At 40.6% G+C, this 22580-nt stretch overlaps 1 long non-coding RNA gene across 1 annotated transcript in view; it reads right to left on the bottom strand.

Moving 5' to 3' along the window:
* Positions 1-1115: 1115 nt before the first annotated feature.
* LOC125323169 overlaps positions 1116-22580 on the bottom strand; it is a 31267-nt gene continuing 9802 nt past the window's right edge. Inside the window, exon 3 of the long non-coding RNA XR_007202407.1 lies at positions 1116-1246. This is a non-coding gene — a long non-coding RNA (uncharacterized LOC125323169). The remainder of the gene's footprint in view (positions 1247-22580) is intronic.

The raw sequence follows: 22580 nt of genomic DNA on the forward strand, positions 1-22580 counted from the left end.
TTCATCCTATTCAACAAAGCAGTGATAACTGCAAAAGCATCTCAGGCAACTCACAGCAACTCAGATGCAGCACTGAGAAATATCCCTGTGAAATCAGGTTTAATGACATATCAAAATATTACATCTGCAAGTCTTGGCGGCTGGACAGTACTTTGGAAAGCAAAGCCAGTTTCCCTAGTCCAGATTAGTCAACACTAGGTCTAACATTTCACAAAATATTTTCCCACATATGTCCGACTGCATTTTGAAGGGTGTAGCTGACAACATAAATGTGCCCTAAGGTGAAAATCCCAAAACATTTCCCCGAGCGATCTTTGCGTCTGGACATTACCAATGCAGATGTCTGTAATCAAGAGATCTCTGTGGACCCGCTAATTATTCCCCGGGCTTTTCTACTGGCAATAAAAATCCCATTTGTCGCAGCTTGTTTGCAGAACTGCTTCCATTTCCACAGTGGTGGCATTAATTAGCAAAAACCTGTGAAAATTGTTGGAGTTAATAGGTTCAAAAAAACCCCAATAAGCATTGCTCCTAAATATTCCTATAAATTCAACCATGGCAACAAGTCCTGAAAGTCCGGCTTTCTCAGTTGGAACAATTTTTCATGCTTGTAGCAATAAGTGGGAAATAATGGGGGTCTCAGATTCACATTAGGAAAGTTGCTTCTGTGACCTCTTCATGCAGATGGATGGTGAATTTCTCAGATAATAAATCAAAGTTTCCTGATGGTGCAGTGGCATCTCTTGCTGAGGCCCGTAGAGCTGCTGGCTGCCTTCTATTCAAAGGCAGCAGGCCTCTGCCCGGCAGGAAGCTTTCCCTACAAATCCTTCCGTCACCATAAGGAGATATTAGGGCCTCTATAAACTGCCCAGGCATTTTGGGGAACAGCCAGCACCCTGCTGGGAAACGGACACTTTTCAACTTCATTGACATCTGTCACACATACAAAGAATAGAAAGCCATCAGGAAAAAAAGCCACATTATGACTTTCCCATCAGCAGGGCCAGTTAAGTCTTTGTCCTTAAAAGGTATTTAAAAGGTTCATCAGAGCTACCTTGCTTAATGCTATATTTAGGAAGAGAATCTTACCTTTGGGTTTTAAGGACCATGGAATGCTTCTCTGTTTTTTGATACTTTTTGCATTCGGCTAACTTTCCTGCAGGAATTTCGGACCAAAAAAAAAAAAAAATAGCTGTGATGCTGGTTTTTCCATGCAGTTTTTATTAACTTTCTTCCGAATAAGTCCCTGCAAGGAAAATGACACCAATTTTTATTATCAGAAATATATTTATTAAGTGACAGTCTAACTCCCAGAATAGCAATGCATTCATTTTTTTTGGAGTTAAAGCTTTTTTCCCAAATGACCCTAAAATAAGCATGGGAAAGCAGCATTGTAAATACAGTAATGAATTTCAAGTGAATATACTTTTTTCCCTCAATGTATTGCCTATATTAAACACTGTGGGGGGGATAGTGCTGTCAATGATTAACATAAAGATAAAACTTAAAGGTGATGCTCTCCTGCTAACTGAAATAATTTTGAAGTTTCTTAAACATAGGTGGGAAATCTTCAAAAGGAATTTCTCCCGCTCTGTCTGTGGCAGATATACATAACTAATTTTTCCTTCTTTATGCAAGTATTTCCCTCAAAAAGCAATAGGATCCAGTAGGTAAATGCACCCTTAAGGAAAGAGGAATTTTTAACTGTAGATTTGACATGTTATGGGAGCATCGACACACTTTCGGCACTTGGTTTCTTCAAAAGCTGATGATGCCTAATGTAAGAGCTTTTATATGGCATTATAATAACTAATGGTAAAAAGGATTTTTAATTGCTCTTGCACTTATCCCAGAAGTCAATATAAACTATTCATTCTGGGTTTTCTCTGCTGACTTCAGTGGAGTCAGTGTAGTTTATGTAATGGTGACTGAAAACAGGATTTGGCCAACTGGCTTCAGTCTTTTTCCTTGTTCGACCAAGGCAACTCAATTCTACACTGAGGTAGTTGAAGGAGGCAGGACTGGGCCTTATTTACTACACAGATGTTGAGCTTGATGCAACAGAAGTATGGGAGACAATGTACTTACCCGAATAAAAACTGGGAGACAAACTCACTGGTCAGGCAGTCACTTGTCAACACACCTGCCCAGCAACAATGACAAAGCCCTGGCACTGCAGAGGCTCCAGGGGAAAGGGATTTAGCTGCTGGTGGCTGGACAAAGAGGAGAAGTGACAGGCTGGGCTCATCAGTCACTGCATGATGACCATGGTGTAATGGATGCAATTTAAGATGAGATGAGTAAAGGATAAGGTGGGCTTAGAAATGGGTCCTGGTGAGGCTCAGAGCTGAGCTCTAAGCCCAAAGCCAGCTGGTTCCCCAAAGCAGCGGGAGAGCCAAAGTCATACAAATGAGTCACACCTGCTTAAAGCCATTGCAACAGAGCCATGAGGGGCAACCCTGTAATGGAAAGCAGTCAGGATCCCTCCTTCTGGTGACAGATTTTTAATAGGCTTTTTTCTAGAGGCTGAGCCTGACTGAGCAAACCGAGCAGCAATGTCAAATTTAGCAGTCTTCAAAATTTTGATGGAAAACACTATCAAATTCTGTTGGGCAGAAAATGTGCTTTCCATGAAGAAAACCTCTTTGTTAAAAATTAACATGCTGCAAGCATTAACACAGTGTTTAAAAGACTAGCTCATTCTGAACACCTTAAAACAAAAGTAACTACAACATTCCAGAAACAGGTCTCCATCGAGTCAGGAGTTTAACAGTTAAATACCTTTAAAGGTCCAAAGTTTAATGATGCAGACTCTAGAATGAGTCTTTTAAACTGCCTAATTCTACTAAAGCATGTAAATTTTTATGGCAAATGGACTTTTCTGAAATAAAGCTGCAAATTTCATCTTTCTTATTATGAGTTCCTGAACTGCTCAGAGAATGTAGTTCACTGAACATTTCAGTTTTGGGTGTCTGTGAACAGGCATGAGGCTGATGGAGCTCAGCTTATCACCATCAGTCCTACCTATGCTCAGAGCTCAGGTGTGGAGTACAGGACTGCCCAATGAAGTATTTAAGTGTACACTTCATGCTCTAAGAGTCAAACAGTGAAACCAAAGCCAAAGAGACTGTTTGGATGCTTAAAAATACTCAGCCTCAAGCATTTCAATGGAAGAGCCTAAAGTACTCCCTGGTTTCCTGGATCAGACTCTAGTGTAAGGACAAAGGTGTAAAATCACAAAATCAAGGCAAAGGCAGCACTGAAGGCAGTCATTGGACTTCCCAGTTCATCCTAGAGATATTCCATACAAAACACTAAAAATGTCAATGCTTTTTTTGTGTACAGACTCTGCTTTCAAAAAGGGAAATGGTCCAAAACAATTTGAAAAATATCTTTCTATTTTTGAACAAGTTTAAATAATGCGAAACTGAGATTTGCAAAGTACTGTTTTATTTTTTGTTCATTTTCTGGGAACTGTCAAATAAACCATTGTCCTTCTCTCAGGCTGTACCTTTCGCTGAACATCTGCACATATACAATTCTATGTAGAGGGAATTTTATCACTGAGATTTGAAATAATCAAGATTTTATGGAATATAAATGTTCTAGAAGCGTCCTTAACAATCTGCAAGCACTTATATACAGTAGAGAAGCACATTTAATACTGACAGTCAGTGCACAGCTAAAGGAAAGCACCACAAATTCTGAAACACGGGCACTTGTGGTTTTTACCCTTACATCATCAGGTTCTCTTTTGAGCATTATAATAGAGCTTCAGAAATAATCTGACACAATTTTTCCCTTGTGACCTATCTATAAGAAACTCCCATCCTTCTCTTACCTATTGTCTTATTTCACAGAGAGTCTTCTGGGCTCTTGTTTCCTATAGGAAAATCCTACTGAATGCTGGACGTGCCTCACTGTCATTCAAGCACATTTAAAAGCTAAGGGATGTCTCTCCTCTGTCTGGATCAAATAATTTCTCCTGTGTAAACATGTCTAACATTTTAATACTCCTGTTAAATGAGAAAAAATCTGGCAATCTTTCCCCAGGATTTTCTGAGGAACATGTGAATACTTCATCTTCCAGTGCTGTAAAGGGGAAAATTCCTTCATCCTCTGACATTTATCCATAGCAGTTACTGCAGAAGATAAGCTAATGATCCAAGATTTGCTAAGGGACTGCCCCATGCTGTGACTTTCAGCTTTGCAAAGGCCACACAGAAGGTTTCATTTGTCTCATTAACTTTCCCACTGTACCAATCTGAAGTTTATTATAGAGTATTTTTCTCTTTTAACTTTTACAGTCCATATACCTCGGCAGGAGCTGGGACACACTGACCCAGGACGCCCCTTCCAGTCCTGGCTTCCTATGAGATGGAGGAAAACAAATCACAAAGGTCCAAAGCAGTATTTTTGCAAACTCTAGATTAGATGAAGCACAACAATGGAACATATGATTACAACAACAACAACCTTCAAGGTAATATGACAGACACAAACCATATTGTGCTGTATATAAACTATACAAACATTTCCACTTGATTTCCTAGGGAAATGAGGCTTATGCAGTCATGCCTTCTGCCTGTTCATGTCTGCCCCTAATAACATTCAAACCCACTGCCACATTTCAATGCAAGTTGTCAGGGGAGAAGCAAAAGATTTGGAGATAATTATGTTCCTACAGCTCTTGTCATTGCACAGAAGAAAGAGACCTAAATTAGTGCCCCCAGCTGAGGAAAATCTCCTGGAAGGAGTGGGATCAACGGTTCCTTGTCCAGTCAGTACAAACAGCTTATTTCCAGCCTTCCAATCAGCCCAGTGTGGGGCTCCACAGCAGATGCAGCAGGAGCTGCCTTTTGCCCTTCTGCTTATGAGTGGTCCTGGGATCTGGGGGTCTCACAAAGGTCCCTACAAGGTGCATGGGAGACCAAGGATATGGTTCCATAGAAAACTGAGCTTTGGTTGCTCCAGGAACAGCCCCTGATCGTTTTCTCACAAAATGAACCGGGTAGTTTTGGATTTTAATTCCTTGGCTGGACAATTTCTGCTCTGTTCATTCTTACAGCGGCCTCAAAGGGCCAGGAATCCAGCACACAGGCATTCAAGAATGCTTGGTCATATTAGTGGCTACATTTTTCATCTGAGATTGAGAAAATTTTTACTGGGCTCAGGATTCCCTCAGGCCTTCCAAAGACTCTTCTAGAGAGGACATGTCTCACTGTCCTAACCTTCCAGTAATTTATTAAACAATAGGAGTCCCTGCTGACATGCAAGGTTTGCTCTCTCTCACACTGAAGTTGAATCTACCTGATTTGATTCTTTTGCCACGTTGCTGCATTATCTGCTCTACTTGACATTCTCAGTGGCTTGGAAACTGTGTCAAATGTTTTTCAGAGAGTTAGTCCTTTTCTTCAGGGTGATTTTTCTTGAGGGTGTCCTTTGGAACCAGTTCATCTTCCACTGTTCCCTTCCTTCCCCCCACACCCCACCACCTTTTCTTTTTATTCTCAGATCAGAGGCCTGCCCTGCTCAGAGGCATTCCGAGACACCTGTTAAAGTCATGCTAAGTGGAAATCAAAATGAGAATACACTCCTTGAAGCTGTGCTGCTGACATGCATCATATGGAAAAGCTTTGTGAAAGCGGCTGACTTCAGCATCCTGTGGAGAATTCTAAATCCTGTCGCTGTACTTTGGGAAAAAAAAACAAACCCTAAATATTTTAAATTAATACGTCTGGGTGCAAGAAAAGTCACCCTGAAGAAAAGGACTAACTCTCTGAAAAACATTTGACACGGTTTCCAAGCCACTGAGAATGTCAAGTAGAGCAGGTAATGCAGCAACGTGAGATCCGAGCAGAAGAAAAAGAAAACTTCAATCCAAATGTACCTTGAAGTACAATACTTATGGATCCAGAAAGGTCTGACCTTTTAAGTTAACAGTTATTAAGTAGTTACACACAGGGAGGAAGAGGAGATTCATTGCTTGTGAGATAAACAGAATACTGATGCCAAACCAGGGAGTCTTTTAAAAGTCAGATCAATTCAGTCAATAAATTAATGACTGCAACGCTTTACACACTTGGGATGGAAAGCTTCCTCCCCTGCCAAGTTATCTGACACTTTTTGAGGAATTATTATGTGCATAAAGCATTTCTAGAGATTGTGATTTTGAAAAAGATTTACACTTTTATTCTTCGCTGAAAGAGAGTTACTTCCTGGGGATGTAGTCATATTTTTAAAGGATTCACCAGCAGACCTTATTTTTAGCAACTAGTTAACCATTCTGCCAACAGAGCATTATTCTTAAGAATTAATGAATGAGTACTGTTGTTAAAATATTTTTTTTTCAAGAAGAATCCAGCAAAAATGAAACTGCAATCAGGGCAACTGAACAAACAACACAACAGCTTCCAAACCCACTGTTCTAACTCAGCTGGGCACTGCTGCTGAAGTCAGCCTGTTTATTTGCATGGTTATGAATTGTGAGAATTGAGCTTTTTTCTTTTTAATGAGTTATTGATTTTAGAAAATCACTCAAGGCAGAAAATCCATACGTTAACAGGCTGGCTTCACTCGCCAAGACGTGTTACTTTATAGCACTTCTGAGAAAATTCAATGCATAAAGTCCTTTGAGCCACTGCAGACAAGACAAATCGATGTGGCTCCGAGACAGAGATCAGCGCTTTACGGGACTGATCCATACGGAAATACCTGGGAGACTCCTCCCTCAGGGGGATTAAGTTGTTCTTCAAGACAACAAAGACCTGAGATCCAGAACTCGAGGGTGAAGTAGGTCTCCTGTTTATTGTACACAGAGTTTTTATGGATTTCCGGCAGATTTTCTTGAATAAGGAATTCCAGGTTTCAGAAACTGTGACTTGTGAGACTGTAAAGGAATATACTTTCAAACTCAACAGAGGGGTTTTTGAAGGGAAAAAAGGAGAAAAGCAACAAGATCCCAGAAAACAGATCCCTTAAACTAATTGAAGCACACAAGCTGTATTTCCAGTTCAGGAAAGCATCCCTAAACAGAACAGGGGTTTATGTACACAGTTACATGTTGTCCATAAGAAGGATGGATTTCAGTATGTGTGTAAGTGTGGTCAGAGTCTGGATAGTCAGCCTTCTCCAAAATAAATGTGCTCAAGTACATTTAGAGAATATTCCTGAACTTAGGAAATTCAACGGTAACAAAGCTCAAAAGGAAGATTTTTTTGTCTGTGTTCACTTTTTTTGAATACACTCCCCACTCAAAAAAAGAGTAGAAATTAAGCATAAAATAAATTCCTACTAGGTGCTAGAGGCACTCACTTCCTTGTGACTTGTTAACTGACAAGTATTTCCAAGTTAAACATTGATTTTCCTTTGCTTCATTTCATTCCTGTCTTGAGCAATCCCTCGGATTGTGGGATTACGAGAGGAGTACATACATACAGCTCTCACTTCATGTTTCATGGACTTCGGAACCATTAGGCCTTTCTACAGTAAAGCTGCTACAGCCCAGTCAGAGAACATCTCTGGAGAGTGCTTTGAGACTGAAGTGGTTAAAGTTAGCAGAGGTGAGATCTGGCCCACTATCTGGCAGGAAATAGTTTTGCAGAGATAATTGAGTGGAATTCTATGGCATGCAAAATACATATGGTAATATTAGATAGTCTTAAGTTTCCTTCTCCTCTAAAATCCATTAATTTAGTGAAGTTTCCTTGGTAAATGAAGGAGTAACTTTTGACAGGACACAGATCTACTAGCATCTTCGCTAAATTTCTGCTGTACCCCTTGAACTCAATATTGTCCCAACTTTGGACTAACTTCACTGTGGTTTACTTCTTTCCATATACGAAAGCAATCAAAAAAATGAATAAGTACTACTTCTCATGAAAAACATTTAAAAAGTAAAATGTCAGCGCCCTAGACAAAGCCCAGAACAAAAATCTTCTGAATTTTGGGTCTGCTTTGCTACTTGCTCCCAGGAGCTGAGATACTTCATTTTTCTGCCTCTTTTTTTTCCTAACAGTAGGAAAAAAGCTGTTTGCTTGCTTTTCTCTCAAGCGTATTGTAAAAACTGGTTCTTTTGTGCTTGTTCTGTTTATTTAGTTTACTCAAATTTAATAAGGCCCTCATCCAGCAAAGTTCCTTAGCATATATTCCACAAACACAAGCATAGCCTTCTGTAAGAACAGAACACCTTGAACCTGACCTTCACAAGTATGACTTTTTGTCTTGCTTTCTGTGCACTCCCTAAGGTTTTCCAGTACATTTAGGGTTTCCTAAATGGATTTCCTCTTCTACACTTGCAAGGAAACCACCTCTAAGAGCAAACCTGCCCTTCAGTTTGGTTTCTCTGGGTAGAGTGGAAACTGCACCAATGGATGCAGGGAAGAGAAGAGCTTGTTCAGAGAGATGTAAGGCAGATGAACAGGGCTTTATGTTTCTTCTTCTTCACTGTTTCTTCTTCAATGAGAAGAGTAATAGAATGACAGAATCATAGAACAATTTGGGTTGGAGCGACCTTAAAGATGACCCAGTTCCAACCCCCTTGCCATGAGTAGGGACGCTTTCCATTAGACCAGGTTGCTCAAAGCCCCATCCAACCTGGCCTTGAAAATGTCCAGGGATGGGGCAGCTACAGCAATAACAAAGACAATATTCTGTGTGGAAGAAAGAAGAAGTTAAAAATCCCACCAAAGTCAAAGCCCTTCAGAGAGACAGAGTAGGGGTAAGAGATGCTTAAGCAGCAACTTTCCTTCCCAGCTAACAGGATCATGTTCTCCTTCCAGGGAATGTCTGATTCTAAAGCCAAAGATGATTTATATAGTTTGGTTAGCCGAGGCAGGGGAGGCAGACTATTAAACGTGCAGGAGTACTAGACTGAACCAGGATAGACAAAAAAAGATGGAAATACTCTGTTATTAATTGATAGCTGAAAACATAAGCTGGTATGAGGGTCAAGCTGATAGTGTAGCATAGGGGTGGAGGAAGAGACAGAGAAATACTGCTAGAAGATTTAGGAACAACCCTACTAGAACTTGCCAAGAAAAGAAAGCCACTTTACCCAAAGTGAAACTTAGAGTGCAGGGACAGTTCTGACAGATATAAGAGACAAGACACCAACAAAGAGAGATCTGCAACAAAAATATCAGAGTCTGCAAAAACAAGACATAGTTTGGGAACAAGAGAAGCCAAGACAACATCTGGTATTTGCGAAAAGATACCAGAACTGCAATGGCTCACATCATCTTGGCATTTGCAAGCTCTTGAAGGGAGATACTGGAGAACCTCCAGCACAAAGTCAATGGCCAGTGCATGACAAGCCTGGAGAGGTTGTACGACATGAGATAATGCTGCAGAGGATCCGCTGGTGGCTGAGAAAATTGATCGTTTCATTCAAGTTGGACAGAAATGTGCGAGACAGCTCAATGCCAGAAAAAGCAATATTAGTTCTACTAATATTGCCACTCAATATTAGAAATGTACACAGAAAACAGCTGACAAAAAGACAAAACTCTCCTTTTTACTACAGAAATGTAAATTAAGCATTGAGGTAGACAAAGTAGAAAGATATATTGTAGTACCAAGAGAAAGTAACTGCTGCAGTAAAAAACATGTTCCCCGCTCTTCTTAAGAGTGTAAATTCACCGCAAGGTTATGGGACAGGAATAAATAAAGACTTTGATGCAAACTTTTCAGGACAAGCAACTTCTCTGAGTACACAAAACTTAGAGAGCTCAAACACGTGATATTGTACATTCCCTGGAAGCTAGTAGAACATTTGAATACTATTGTTTGAGAATAAGCAGAAGAGCCAAGAGTCAGTTCAGCCGTCAGTTCAGCCATCAGTTCAGATTGAGGGGGAAAATAGTTTTTCAGCTGTGTATGGGCACCTCCTTTTTCCTCCAACAAAAAAAACCAAAAACCCAACCTTCAAAGGTGCTCACTCAAGCACTGGAAGAGATGAAATCCATTGGGAGAGAAGTGTGTGATGTGAAGATAATGCTCAGTCAAACCATCCAACCCTGATCTGCGAGGACAATGGCAGGGAACAGACACAAGGGCAAAACAACAGTTAAAAAACAGGAAAAACTGAAGGGACAAGTTAGAGGTGCCAGATCCAAGGTGTGACCACAAACTTAAATCTGATTTCCCTTGGAAATTTCTAAAGCGGGCACCTCCATGGCCTTGACAGCTGGATGCTGAGGTTTCTGAAGACTCACAGAATGCTGCAGGGGCACAGAACATCCTGAGCACTGAATGAATATTACTGATTAGCTAACAGGTATTTAGACAAACACACACGCACAAAAGTTGCTATGTTAGGTCAATGTTTTGTGGTAAATAAACATGATTTCTTATGAACAAGTTGAAATTTCATATGTCACACAGTTTCATGTGAAGAAAAGCTGAGTCTGTCAAGGCGCTGGCTCCAAGCGGTTTCTGCATGGCAGAGGACTGGATGCTGCTCTTGTGTTTTACATGTTTCTCAGGGATGAGAGTCCTCTGCCAAAACTTGCAAGGTTGTATCTATCTCAAGTTCATAGTGGATGAGGTAAGGCCCTGCTCACTCTGATGTAATCTGAAATAAACGGGATGGACAAGGGATCAGATTAAAGAAGTGGGTCAGATCTGCTGCTGACGCTGCTCCACTGACGTCAATGGAACTAAGCTGATTTACACCAGCTGAGTATCTGTCCTGGAGGTTTCCATGCATTTAGACAAAATAAATAAAAATGCACATTAAAATCTCCCCTTGGTAGATCCCATGTCCAAACCCGTCATTCCTAAATAGAGTAAATAAATTACAAGAAACCAGTTACTGTAGACATCACTTGTTACAAGTCAACAATGACCAGAATAAAGGTCAGGCCACGCTAAATCTTTAATTGGTCCTTACACCCCTCAGTGAGCGGGAAACTGAAAATTCAGCACAAAATCACCTTAACTCCAACCCAAAACAAATATCTTAGCAGTAACTGCTCCTGGAATGAACAGGTGCTTTCCTTTGCCTCATAAAACATTAACTTCAATCCCCATCAGGCAACTGAGGCTACAAAATAAAGTTTAGCTTCAGTCCAGAACTGGGTCATACCTTTATTGCTGAAGAAAATCAGTGTTCGTGTTCTATAGACAGGAACGCAAACACTTTCTGAAAATAAACCTAAATGCACAGATAAATTTTCAGGTGTTCCTCAGACTTACATTCACACCCCCACAATCCTTATCCTAACTCAAATACAATTTCCTTTGGAAAATGTCTTTATAATTGCTGTTCTTCTAAATAATACTTTGGAAATGTTACAGCCAGACAACACGTGTGCATTGGCAACACTCTGTAACTTTGTCCCCAAGGAGGAAATATTTAGCTGTTGATAGTGTAAAACCACCCTAAGAAATGGAAAATCAGCCTTATTATAATGAAATTACAAATCATACAATTTTTTGCATCCAGAAAAAATAGGCTATATCCTCAGACTGTTGGACATTGGTGTTGTCCTTTAGAAATTACGTTGCTTTGCCATTCACACCAAGTGAGTGTTTGCTTTGGTGCATTTATCATACCAAAAAGTAAACCATACCTTATTTAGGGAGAGTGACCTACACAGGCGGAATTTCAGACAAGTTTAGAAATCCTTGTGTTCACGAATGACCCCAAGTTGTGTGTATTCCATACAGAAGCACTCTAATCTGTGTTTCCAGTTCACTTCAACCTCAGCAATTCTGAGGTGCTTCTGGTCACACTGTGTTGACTTAAAGCACAGATGTTTCTGCTGAGGCCTGAAAGAGAGCTGAAGAGTTTTATCGCATTTTAAAAGTCCATCAGAAATCCTACATTCAAGCAGCCAAATTGACTAGTTGGATATACAAATTCAGTCTGGCATCTCCCAAGTTTCTACTGCTTGTGTTTCACACAATAAACTTAGGTGTAATCTACATATAAAATCTCAAAAAGAAAAAAATTTACTAAGTAGATAGATTTATTTGTTGTTTATTCTCATGGTAAAATAACTTTTCTCCACTTCTACTCTCCAGGCTCAGTTTTGAGGTCTTGCTGACGTTCCAGCTCCAGCTTTCTGCTATCCTGGGGTTCAATCCATACCTGCTTTGTGCTACAGAGAGATGAGTGAGGACGCAAACCTGACAAGGTTGACTTGCTGCTCTAATCCTTCCTCCTCTACCTGCAGTTATAAAAGCCTTCTGTGTGTTTGTGCACTAGAAACCCCTCCTCTCCAAACACCCACCCTGGGCAGTTGTATGCAAATAAGCCTTGTGTTGAATCCATGCCTCCAGCATTCCTAAAATGCTACAGCTAAGCACAGAATTTGACCTATAGCACAGTGGAGGAAAAGTTCAAACACAAAATGTCATATCCATTCCACAATCTGAATTCCAATAAGTAATTTCCTTTTCCCAGTGCAGCACAGATTCTCAACAGATAGGGAACAGTAGACAGAAACTTTGCCAGTTTTTATTTTATTTTTTTACAACTGGTAAAATTTCTAAAAGCAATTGTACAGATTTCAGGCTTCCCTTTGATCACTCTTTGCAACAATGACTCCAGGCCTTTGCCTAGGTATGATTCCTCAATCCCAACACATACAATGGAAGTGTCCTAGCCCACAGAAAGCCTTCTCATTAAAGCTCTAATCTGTTCCACTACATTCTTGCAAGACAGAATTATCCAGCTTTAAAGCATGCCTCAATGGTGAGCCGTAATAAGACTGATAGAAACAGCTTAAGTAATTGGATTGCTATATGGTATTGAATGTCTGACAACAAAAGATATCAATCTCTATTCTACTACTGAATCTTTGTTCCAGCAATGAATTCATTTAGTAATGCACTTGGAGGCTTGCAGTCCCTGCAGGAGAAATAACAGACTGCAGACACAAAGGCAGGGCCATCTGATGAGCACAGAGAAAGCGACTGTGCCATTCCAAGAAGTTAATTACAGTGAACAAAAGCACAAGACTATGACTTGTTGACCATTACCATAATCACATTACTACAGTCTTCTTCTATTCCCAGCAGCAGAGGGTCTATTCTTTCTTTCCATTTGGCACTGTGCATCATATTTGTGTTTTGTCACCTGAAATGTATTGTTGAACAGACCTCCCTCTAAAGATAGCTGGAAATGTTGCACTGTTTCTTTTACAATTAATTCTTTGGAGGCTGATTTATAAATGCTCTAAATTGATTACTTTTTTTTTTTTTAAACTTTGAACAAAGACAACGGCTCCCGAGGTTTTCTGCAAATGAAAATTTGTAATATTTTTGCCTATGAAACCTGGTGCTTGTGACACACGATACTTGTATGATTTCTGTATATTCTGGTAACGCAGACACAATAAAACGATTCATGACATATTGTTTACAACCTCACCGCTTTTGGAGTTAAACCTATCCCATGCTCACATATAAAGTAAAAGAGAGTAGATTCAGACTGGATAAAAAGAAGACTTTTTTTTACAATGAGGTGGTGAAATACTGGCATGGTTTGTCCAGAGAAACTGTGCTTGCCCCACCCCTGGAAACATTCAAGATGAGGTTGGATGGGGCTCTGAGCAACCTGATCTGGTTGAAGATGTCCCTGCTCATAGCAAGAGGGTTGGGCTATGTGACCTTTAAGGTCCCCCCAACCCAAACCATTCTATGGTATTTAGCAATTTAACAAACCTGATTTACTCCACAGCAAGGCCCTGTCTAATAACACGTAACAAATATTTTGCTTCAGACAAAAACAAGTTCTAAGGCTTGATGACTTGATGGAAACGGCACTGGGACCCGGTGTTTCCATATCTATTACACACAGTAACAAACCCAGGGGCTGGGGTACCTAGAATTGAGGGGGCTTGGTGGAATCTGTTCCTGAGAAAACCCTCAGCTTTCAATCCCGTGTGCCAGGGGGCACATTTTTAACCGGTGTACATCAGCCTAGCTCAAAATTAATATATCTGGTTCCAGTAACTCCACACATTTCATACAAAATACAACCAAAATAAAACATAGCTAGATCTCTTCTTCTTCAAAGTAGCTTAAATGGCACAGTAAATTAATTTCCAACCACTTAAAACTATTCAAATGCTGCTGTGCCAAATGCTGTATGAATTTATTTTTTAGCACTACAATCAGCTTCAAAGGAACAGTAAGTACTTCCCAGTTTAGAAGACAGGGAGAAATGGGATTATTTGCAATGGAAAAGACTGGACCAGTGTCCATTCCTCCTAGATTTTCTCCCAGAGACAAAATCTTCAAGTGAACTCCAAGAAAACAAAAAAAACCAAAACCCAACAAAAATATGGGAAAATATCAGGATCACCAACTTTCTCTGGCGTTCAACTACCGGACAGGAGAAAAATGGTTAAGTAGCAGGAACTTGCCTGCAATCCATAATGGATTAATGCACAAATGGCCCAAATTCCCTGCTATTAAACTTAAGCATCATAAATTAGCAGGACACCTTTTAACTAGCCAGCCAGGGAATCAAGAGTGCAGTCATAGGAGCAACTGAATTGCCAAGAGCTAATTGAACCCTCAAGCCTCGAAAGAAGCTGTAGTGTATCCAAATCCTACCTCACCCGTCGTTGGAACACCTTAGCTAGTCATTCCAGCCCACATCCTGCCTCTGCAGTGAACCACCTCTGCCCCAGCACAGCTCCCAGATGAAGGACAGAGAGGTTTAGTGAAGCACGACTCTGCAGACTTCAGCTGACCAGTGTAATTTCTGCTTTGCTAGAATGCGTCTCACCCAAACTGATCCTTTTCCACCCTCAAAAAAAAAATCCCCTGTGGACCAGCCAAACCCTGAAAAATTTCAACCAAAGCAGGACATGCTATAGAGGAGCAACTGCCCAGCAGAGCCCTGGGGAACCCATGGGGTGACCACAGGGCAGTCTGATAAAAATCACCCACCATTGACTGGAATCGCTCTCTGTGGTACAGCCTGACACACCACAGCACATTTCCTGTCATACGCAACCCATATTCCAGCAGCATCCCAGCAACACCAAAAAACCCCAAATATCCATCTTTCCTGGAGCACGTCTCCCCTCCAGAATGCCAGTGCACTGCAGAGTGCTGGCCACAGAACCTCGTGTTCGGACACGGTAACTGAGGCACCAAGTGGCAGTGCAGCTCCCCAGTGAGTTAAACCCAGAGAGAGAAGGGGGGTCTCTGCTCACCAAGCCACTTCTCTTTCAGCTGTGAATCCAGGAATCCCCAAAAAAGCTTAGTTTGAGTTGGGACAGCTTCTAAATCCAGGCCTGACTTTTTAATAGCAGTACTGCTGGTTTGGAAACACTAAGCAGTATAGACACTTCCCTATGCAGAGTAATGATTAAAATCAGCAGTGCTGTAGGCTCTCTTGAAACTTGCTGAAGATTTATTCTTTAAACCAAAGAATGATTTATTTCAACAATTATCTTCAGGCGGATTAAATTATGTGCTTTCAGGGCTCTTATTCACCACAAAATTAAGAACACTGGGTGCCAGCCATGGAAGCCCCATGATTCTTTGAGACTCGGCACTGACGGAGACTCATCCCGACCCAGGAGAAAGAGCTGTCTCTTTCCCATGGCCACAAAATGCCATCCCTGACCTTCTGCTTGGCTCCACCATTTGCACAAATCCTTTGGCTTCCCCCTACTTGACCTCCTGCAAGTTGCAATGGACATATAAGGCACATGGCTCCCCAGGACCTCACCAGGCATGCTCTGGGTCGGTGTCATGACGGAAGAGTTAGACTGAAAGGATTGACTGATTACAAGCCAGATGCCCCACAGCAATTCAGCATTTCCTAAGAGTATGTTTTAAAATGCTCTTAAAGACTAAAGGTTTTTCAAGAAAGCAGTAGCTTCCAATAAGTGGGAAGTCTCCACCAGGAATGTTGAGTGCATTTTTTTTAAGAATAAAATTTAAGAAAGCTTTTCCTGCAATGGAGTTTTTCCTCTTACAACAGAGAACCCTGGCTTCAGCTGGCAGGCTGAGAGAATATTTATCATCATGTAAAGATACTTTTTGGCTTTGATGAACTGGGCTGAAAGTTGAGAGGGAGGGAAGGTGTTGGGGAATACTTGCTGATAATTTTTTCCCCTCCAAGAGTCTCAAATCCAAACTTAAAACAAGGGGTCCTTGCATCAAAAAGTTTTGGAAGAATGATTTGTGTCTTTCCCCCACCTCTGGAACCCAGATCTCTGCTTTGTACAGAAGAACCCTCAAATGTTGATTCTCCTTTTCCATTCCCACTCCATTATTTCTACGTCCCTTGATTTCAGCTTTTGCTCCCTTTATGGTTTTACAGCTTTGACTCAGTAAACAAAAGCCAGCTGTTCTGTGTGTACTGGACTTGTTCCTGTTCTTTCACCACAGACCAAGATCCCTTGACATGAGCCATTCACACTGCTCAGTGCTCAGTGTCAGCAGCAAGACACTCTGAAATATGGAGTGAAAGCCTTCCTAAAACACGTACTCCAGAATTAAAGATACCCAAATGTACAGGAAACTTTTAAATTGTAATGTGATCATCCTGCAGAAGACCACAGGCCCCTGAACCAACAGATTTTCAGTACCACCATGCTATGACTCACTGTGAACTTACCTCCAGCAGCACTATGAAAGATCGTGCTCAGGCTGAAAAGTCACGCTCAGTGCTGCAGCTCTTCTGTCATTTCAATACCTGTATTTTTCACTCAGACATAAGTATTAAGTAGTAGCAGCATAAACCACCTGCCTGGCTCAGCCAAGCCACTGCATTCCTAGCAACAGAATTCACTATATTTGTACTTTGATAGTCTAAAACCTAAAAAAATAAGAGCCATGGATGAGAAAAGTGTTGTAAAGTCTTGTCTAGACAGTTGTTTATAATATGTGGGCATTTAGTGTACATTTTATTACTCTCCTAGTACAGTAGTGTCCATATATAAGCTCCTTGTCTGAAATCCTGAATCCACAGGAAGGGGAGAAGAGCAGAAACAAGAAGGGTCCAGAGATGGGCAAGTGAAGTTCCTAGGAAGCTTAAAGAAATGTCTGGGAATAAAAGCCTGAAAACACCAGTATTATCACTATTAAAGAAAATTAGATGAGAGTGGCATAACAGATCAAACATACAGAAAGTGAGCTGTGTCCTCTTCAGCCTCTCTACTAACAAAAGACAAAGGTTCTGTCAGTGGAGTAGAAAGATAATATTTTAAAATGGTTTCAGGAAAGTCTCAATATGAATAATTAATCCATGGAACTTTCTGCTAGAAAAACAACCAGGAAACCACAAATGCTGCATTTCAAAATGAATTAGTGTTATTTATGACAAGGTACAACTACAGGGTTATCAAGCTCTGTGATTCTCATCCAAATTACTAACAAAAGGCTTGGGATCCTTTTTTCATTTAGGAAGATAATTAATTGTTTTCTAATTTCTTTTCTCCTTATACTGACCAATAGCAAATAACAAATGTTATCACACTGGATATCTTATCTGGTATGTCAGTGTTTGTGTTTCCCTACTGCTTTCCTCCTTATGTCATTGACTTCTCTATAGTATGGTGTTATTTACAGCATTTTCCTTGTTTAAAAACTGTCCCTTTCAAGCTAGGAGTTGTCAGAAATCCCTTGAATGCAGGACTTGAATTGTGAAAACTGCTTGTACAAAATTTTTTATGATTATACCTTTTTGTTGCCAAAAACCCAATGACTATTTTGAGTGAGAATATGATTCTTGTGCTAACATAAGTAAGCATAAGAGACACTGTGCAGGAACCACACTGTAATAAAAGAACAGCTATATTAACACTTCTGTAAAAGCAGCTGTTCCTAATTCTTAGGGATCTTCTTTATGGACTTCTGAGCTTCTGGAAGTTTGGAGGAAACTGTTTACTTACTTTATAAAAACCTTGAATTAAAGACTAATCAGTTTTAATCGTGGTCAAAGTCATCAAATATTTAATCATGTGTTTTAGAAAGCCGGGTGCTGATGAAAAGTGTGTAAAATAAAGACCCCACAGGTCCTTTTGGATCAGTTTTCAAGCTATGTTTATCAACACTGTTTGAGTCACCAGAATGAAAGACCAGCCTTGAAAGCCTTGCACACAGCAAGGTATTTCAGCAAAAGAACCTCAGACAATTGATGTCTTCAGTTTCATGTTGAAGTATATATTTCATTTCCTGCCTGTTTTTGTGTAAGGTCCAGGTTAAGTGCTTATTCCTAAGCAGGTTTTCTTACTCACTTTGGTTCACTTTATCTCTCTATGCCACTTTTCTGCCTCAAGAACTTAAATTCAGTTTTAAGGACTAAGGATTATCTCCTGATTGATGTAGTTGATTTCTGATCCCAGTTATCAGTGCAAAACACAACCATCATAGTCTTACTGGAAGCTGTTTGTTTGCTGTCCTTAAAAAAATTCCAGGTGACTTCCCACACATCTGAGGCCAGCTAAACACTAGGACAGTATAAAACCTCTTGGACTCAGTGAGAGATTTCCTAGCAACTTTGAAATACTCTGTATAAAATTACTCAGAAACTGTCCAGTCTGCTTTAGAGCTGGTCTACTCCATGCCTTTCATCACGGTCTCTTCAACTTTCTCCCACCAATGAACTTCCTCACAAAATTGGGCAGGCCCAGCCTTTTCTCTTCTGGTGACCAGGATCACTCAGCCACAGAGTTCTGCCCAAATTTCAGATCTGCTGTACATATAACTACCAAGAACGAAGCAAGTCACACACAGGAATTTATTCTGTGTTTGGAAGGCATCAAAGGGAATAAATTTTTAAAAGCTAACTTGGGCTTGGGATAATCCTCTTTCAACAAAACATCCCACATTTTTTGTTACCTGAAGTCACAAATATAAAGACCACATTTGAACAGAGTAACAGAAGTCACTGTATGGACATGCTCTTTTTGGAATGCCAGCTCCATTTTGCCAGGTCAGGTCTGACAGCTTTGCATTTTGTCACTTGATGTGGATAGGTTTAAACAACCTAAAACCAACCCATGCACAAACTTCTGGACAGCAACAAATTTTCCCAATCCCTTGCTATCTATGACTGCAGTGCACTCACAGCACCACAGGCACTCTTTCTCAGGGAAACATCATGCTTAGAATCACAGCACAGTGAACTGTCAAGTCTTATTTCCTTTCTTAATGGGTTAGCAAACGGGCTGATGGTTTTTTACAAGCATCTAACTTGTGAATTGATAGTGTTTACCCCTGGCTATTATTTTTAAGGAAGCTTACTCTGGCCACAGTACAAACATCCCTTTTGCTGCAGGCTGTCCCTTTGTCTGGCAGTCCTAGACTTGGAGCCTATTGATTGGTCCAGGGCTCATGCAGAGAGGAGCTTCCCTGGACACAGAGCTCAAACTTTCACTGGTCTACATTCAGGCTAAAAGTGGCCACTTTAAAAAAAGTTCAAAGAACGGGCAAACAATTCCGGAGTCCTGGAGAAATAAAAAATTGCTAGAGGAAATCTCTGTCTGGTGCAAACAAGGCTCAATTGGTACAGTGGGAAAGCATTGTTTTCCACCCACCCTCAAGCAATCTCAGTGAGAGTCTTCAGAAGAGCAGCATTCCACCAGTTCCTCTCCACAAGGAGCAGGCATCATTTGTGCACAGCCCAGGGGAAGATGGGAGGGTGAAATGTATATCCCATGACCTGCACAGGATGGGTGCAGCGGGGCCTGCCCTTCCTGATGAACGGCCACTCTGCAAAGCAGAGAGAAAAGGGGCTGTCTACCTAAAAAATTAAAAAAAAAAAAAGAAAAGAAGAAAGAAATCAAATCTTTCCAACTACCAGGCAATGTCAGTCCAGCTTGTGTCCTGTCCTTGAATCTCCAGAGCTCTAGGAACTCATTCTACTCCAGCAATATGGACCAGGGTGCTTTCAAAATGTGTGTGGCTGCAGAAGTAAGAAAGGGGGGTGAGAGGTAAGAGACACATTTAGCTCTGTGTAAAAAAATGTGGCTCATGAAGAATGATTGCCTTTCCACTTGCTGGCCTAGATGAAATAAATTACGTCCTGCACAAGAAAAGAGCTGTTTCCTACCAAAGGTGAGGTAGGTGCAGCACTTGCAGCTTCTTCAGCTGGAGAGGCACATGGAAGAGCTGGCAATACAAAAGGGAAATGGACATGTCTGCAGGATCCACAGGAGGGAACACAATTAGCCCAAAAATCCCAGCTCCTCTTGGCTGTTAGACAAAAGACCCTTCTCCCTTCTGCAAGGTGCTTCGTCTTGCGTGGAGAATTCTGTGAATCAAAACCCTGAGGAGTTCAGGAATTATATGCCCATCGCTTCATGAAGATGCATCCAAGAAAGGACTGGACCAGTCATTCAGCTAAAGAATGACTTCACTACGACAATTACCAAATCCCTATCAATTCTATTTTTACAATTGATTATTGAAGCAACATAGTCATTTATATGTAAGTGAAACAACGAGTTTAAAAATATTCAGCAGTATTATATTTTCTATTAGAAACAGCTCTGAGGTAGATTTGTACTCTCATACATTAAATCTTAAACAAATGCATTCTAATTGAAACAGCTAATAGTAGATACATTCAGAATTGTTCTGTTCAGCAAGTATGAAAGCTAAACTACCTAAATAGTGAAAGTTTAGTCATGGAGGATGACCTGATGATGTGCTTTAAGAGCGTTATGGGTGAACAGTGAAACAAACAAGTTTTGCCACAGACTTCGGCAGAGGGAGGCTCAGGGAAAACTAGGGAGAGAAGTAAAGTAAGAGATAAGGTAGGGTGGTGAAAGGCAAAAGCTGGTATCAGTGAGATCTGCTGCTGAGTATGCCCCTTATTTGTTACTTTGCAAATACAATGGAGATGCAAAAATAGGCTGGAAAATTCCTCTGAGGAGAAAAATCTATACCCTTATATACCCCTCTCCAGTATCTTCTTTAGCAATCTTGCCTTTGGTTTCAGTGAAATATGAACAGACCTATCTACTTACAAAAGCTCCCCTCTTCCCACCAGTCTTGTTTGTTATTTTATGTGTTTCTGCATCATTTGCAGAGTTTGCTTTGATCTACATTCCTCCTGGATGTGCGGTTTCCTTTTCGGCTACCAAAAGGAAAACTGTTTGGTTTGAGAATTTGCTTATTTTGAAGCTCTGCTGGCCCAAAATACCTATTTTTAATCCAAATGAACACAACTCAGTGCTTTTAGCTCTTCAGCACTGGTTGCCTTCCTTTCAGGAAAAATCTCTTTGAACAATAAGTGACCTCTTCATACTCTAATAAAATGTCCAAATTGTAATCTCAGCTGGCATAAATGAGAGCATTCTGTTTGCTAGAGCTGGGTTATGGATATACACTCATACCTAATCTGATCCTTGAATTGCTTTTATTTTAGCATCATCCTGAAATGGTCAATATTTTGTTCCACATCAGATGCCAAATAACATATACCATGCTGCTCTAAAACATCATCAGAGCAGGTAATTAGGAATTCTCTCAATATTTCTTTATTACAGACTCAATCTGTCTTCCACCAGTGGCAGAATTCCTGCAGCCTCCACGGGTTGACTGGACTTTGGTGCAATTGTAAAATGACTGTAAATCCTTCTGCATAGATTATGTGATGTTGAAAGTAAAGTCTGTGCCGTTTTAATCCTTCCTCCTTCTCTAACAAGCATCACAATGCCACCGCACTAGGAATAGTCCATAGACAAAACACAGTTCATAAATAACAGGTAAACAATCTTCAAATGAGAAGAGAAGACAGAACACATCCTTGGATTGACTCTTTGACTGGGAAACAGGATATATTCTTCAAGGACCTTGCAGGGATGGTCCCAGAGGACAATCAGAGATTAGATCTTCTCCTCTTTGGGGTTAGGCCACAGGAGTTAACTTGGGAAACAATTCACATAAACAAAGTGCTAGCAAGAGGAAGGGCACTGTCAGATTTCGCTTCTGTGTCTTTACTAGACACGGGCCTTCATGTCAAGCTCCACATTAAGAACTTGGTTTCAAATGGTAATAGAGCATTAACTGACATCACCAGTACTGGAAAGGAGCAACCCCCTGTGATTCTGGAGATTAGTTAACTATTTTTGGAAGATTCTTAATGAGATAGCCTAGAATTAGAGTATCCTGATCCACTGACCGAAGGTACGGAAGTAAAATGTGCTTAGTATCACTCAACGGATACTGAGCTCCTTCCAGAAGAGCAAGTGCAGAACCTTGGAGATTCATGATCTTTTCATCTGCAGCCTGGTCTATTATATGCAGTCAAAGCCAGAATTGCTCTCTATGGGTAATTTTTGTTTTAAGAAAAAAGTGGTGAGGGAAATTTGTATTTGAATGCCTGTGTACACACAGGCACCACCAGAGCTACATAAGCAGTGGGGGAAAGTGTAGTCCTACTTTGCAAGAAGAAAAACATTCCTCATAAAAACACAGCCATGCCCGTTGTACCAGAGTAAATACTAAGGAAACTGTTACCAGGGATAAATAACTGAAATATCTGAGAATACCTTCCCTTTTTCACACAAATACATATATATATATATATACATATATATATATATAGATGGAGAAAAAAGCATATACATGGAGCAATGTATATGACCACCTTTGTA

The sequence above is a fragment of the Corvus hawaiiensis genome, chromosome 3, assembly GCF_020740725.1.
Source record: "Corvus hawaiiensis isolate bCorHaw1 chromosome 3, bCorHaw1.pri.cur, whole genome shotgun sequence".
NCBI classification, from domain to species: Eukaryota; Metazoa; Chordata; class Aves; order Passeriformes; family Corvidae; genus Corvus; species Corvus hawaiiensis.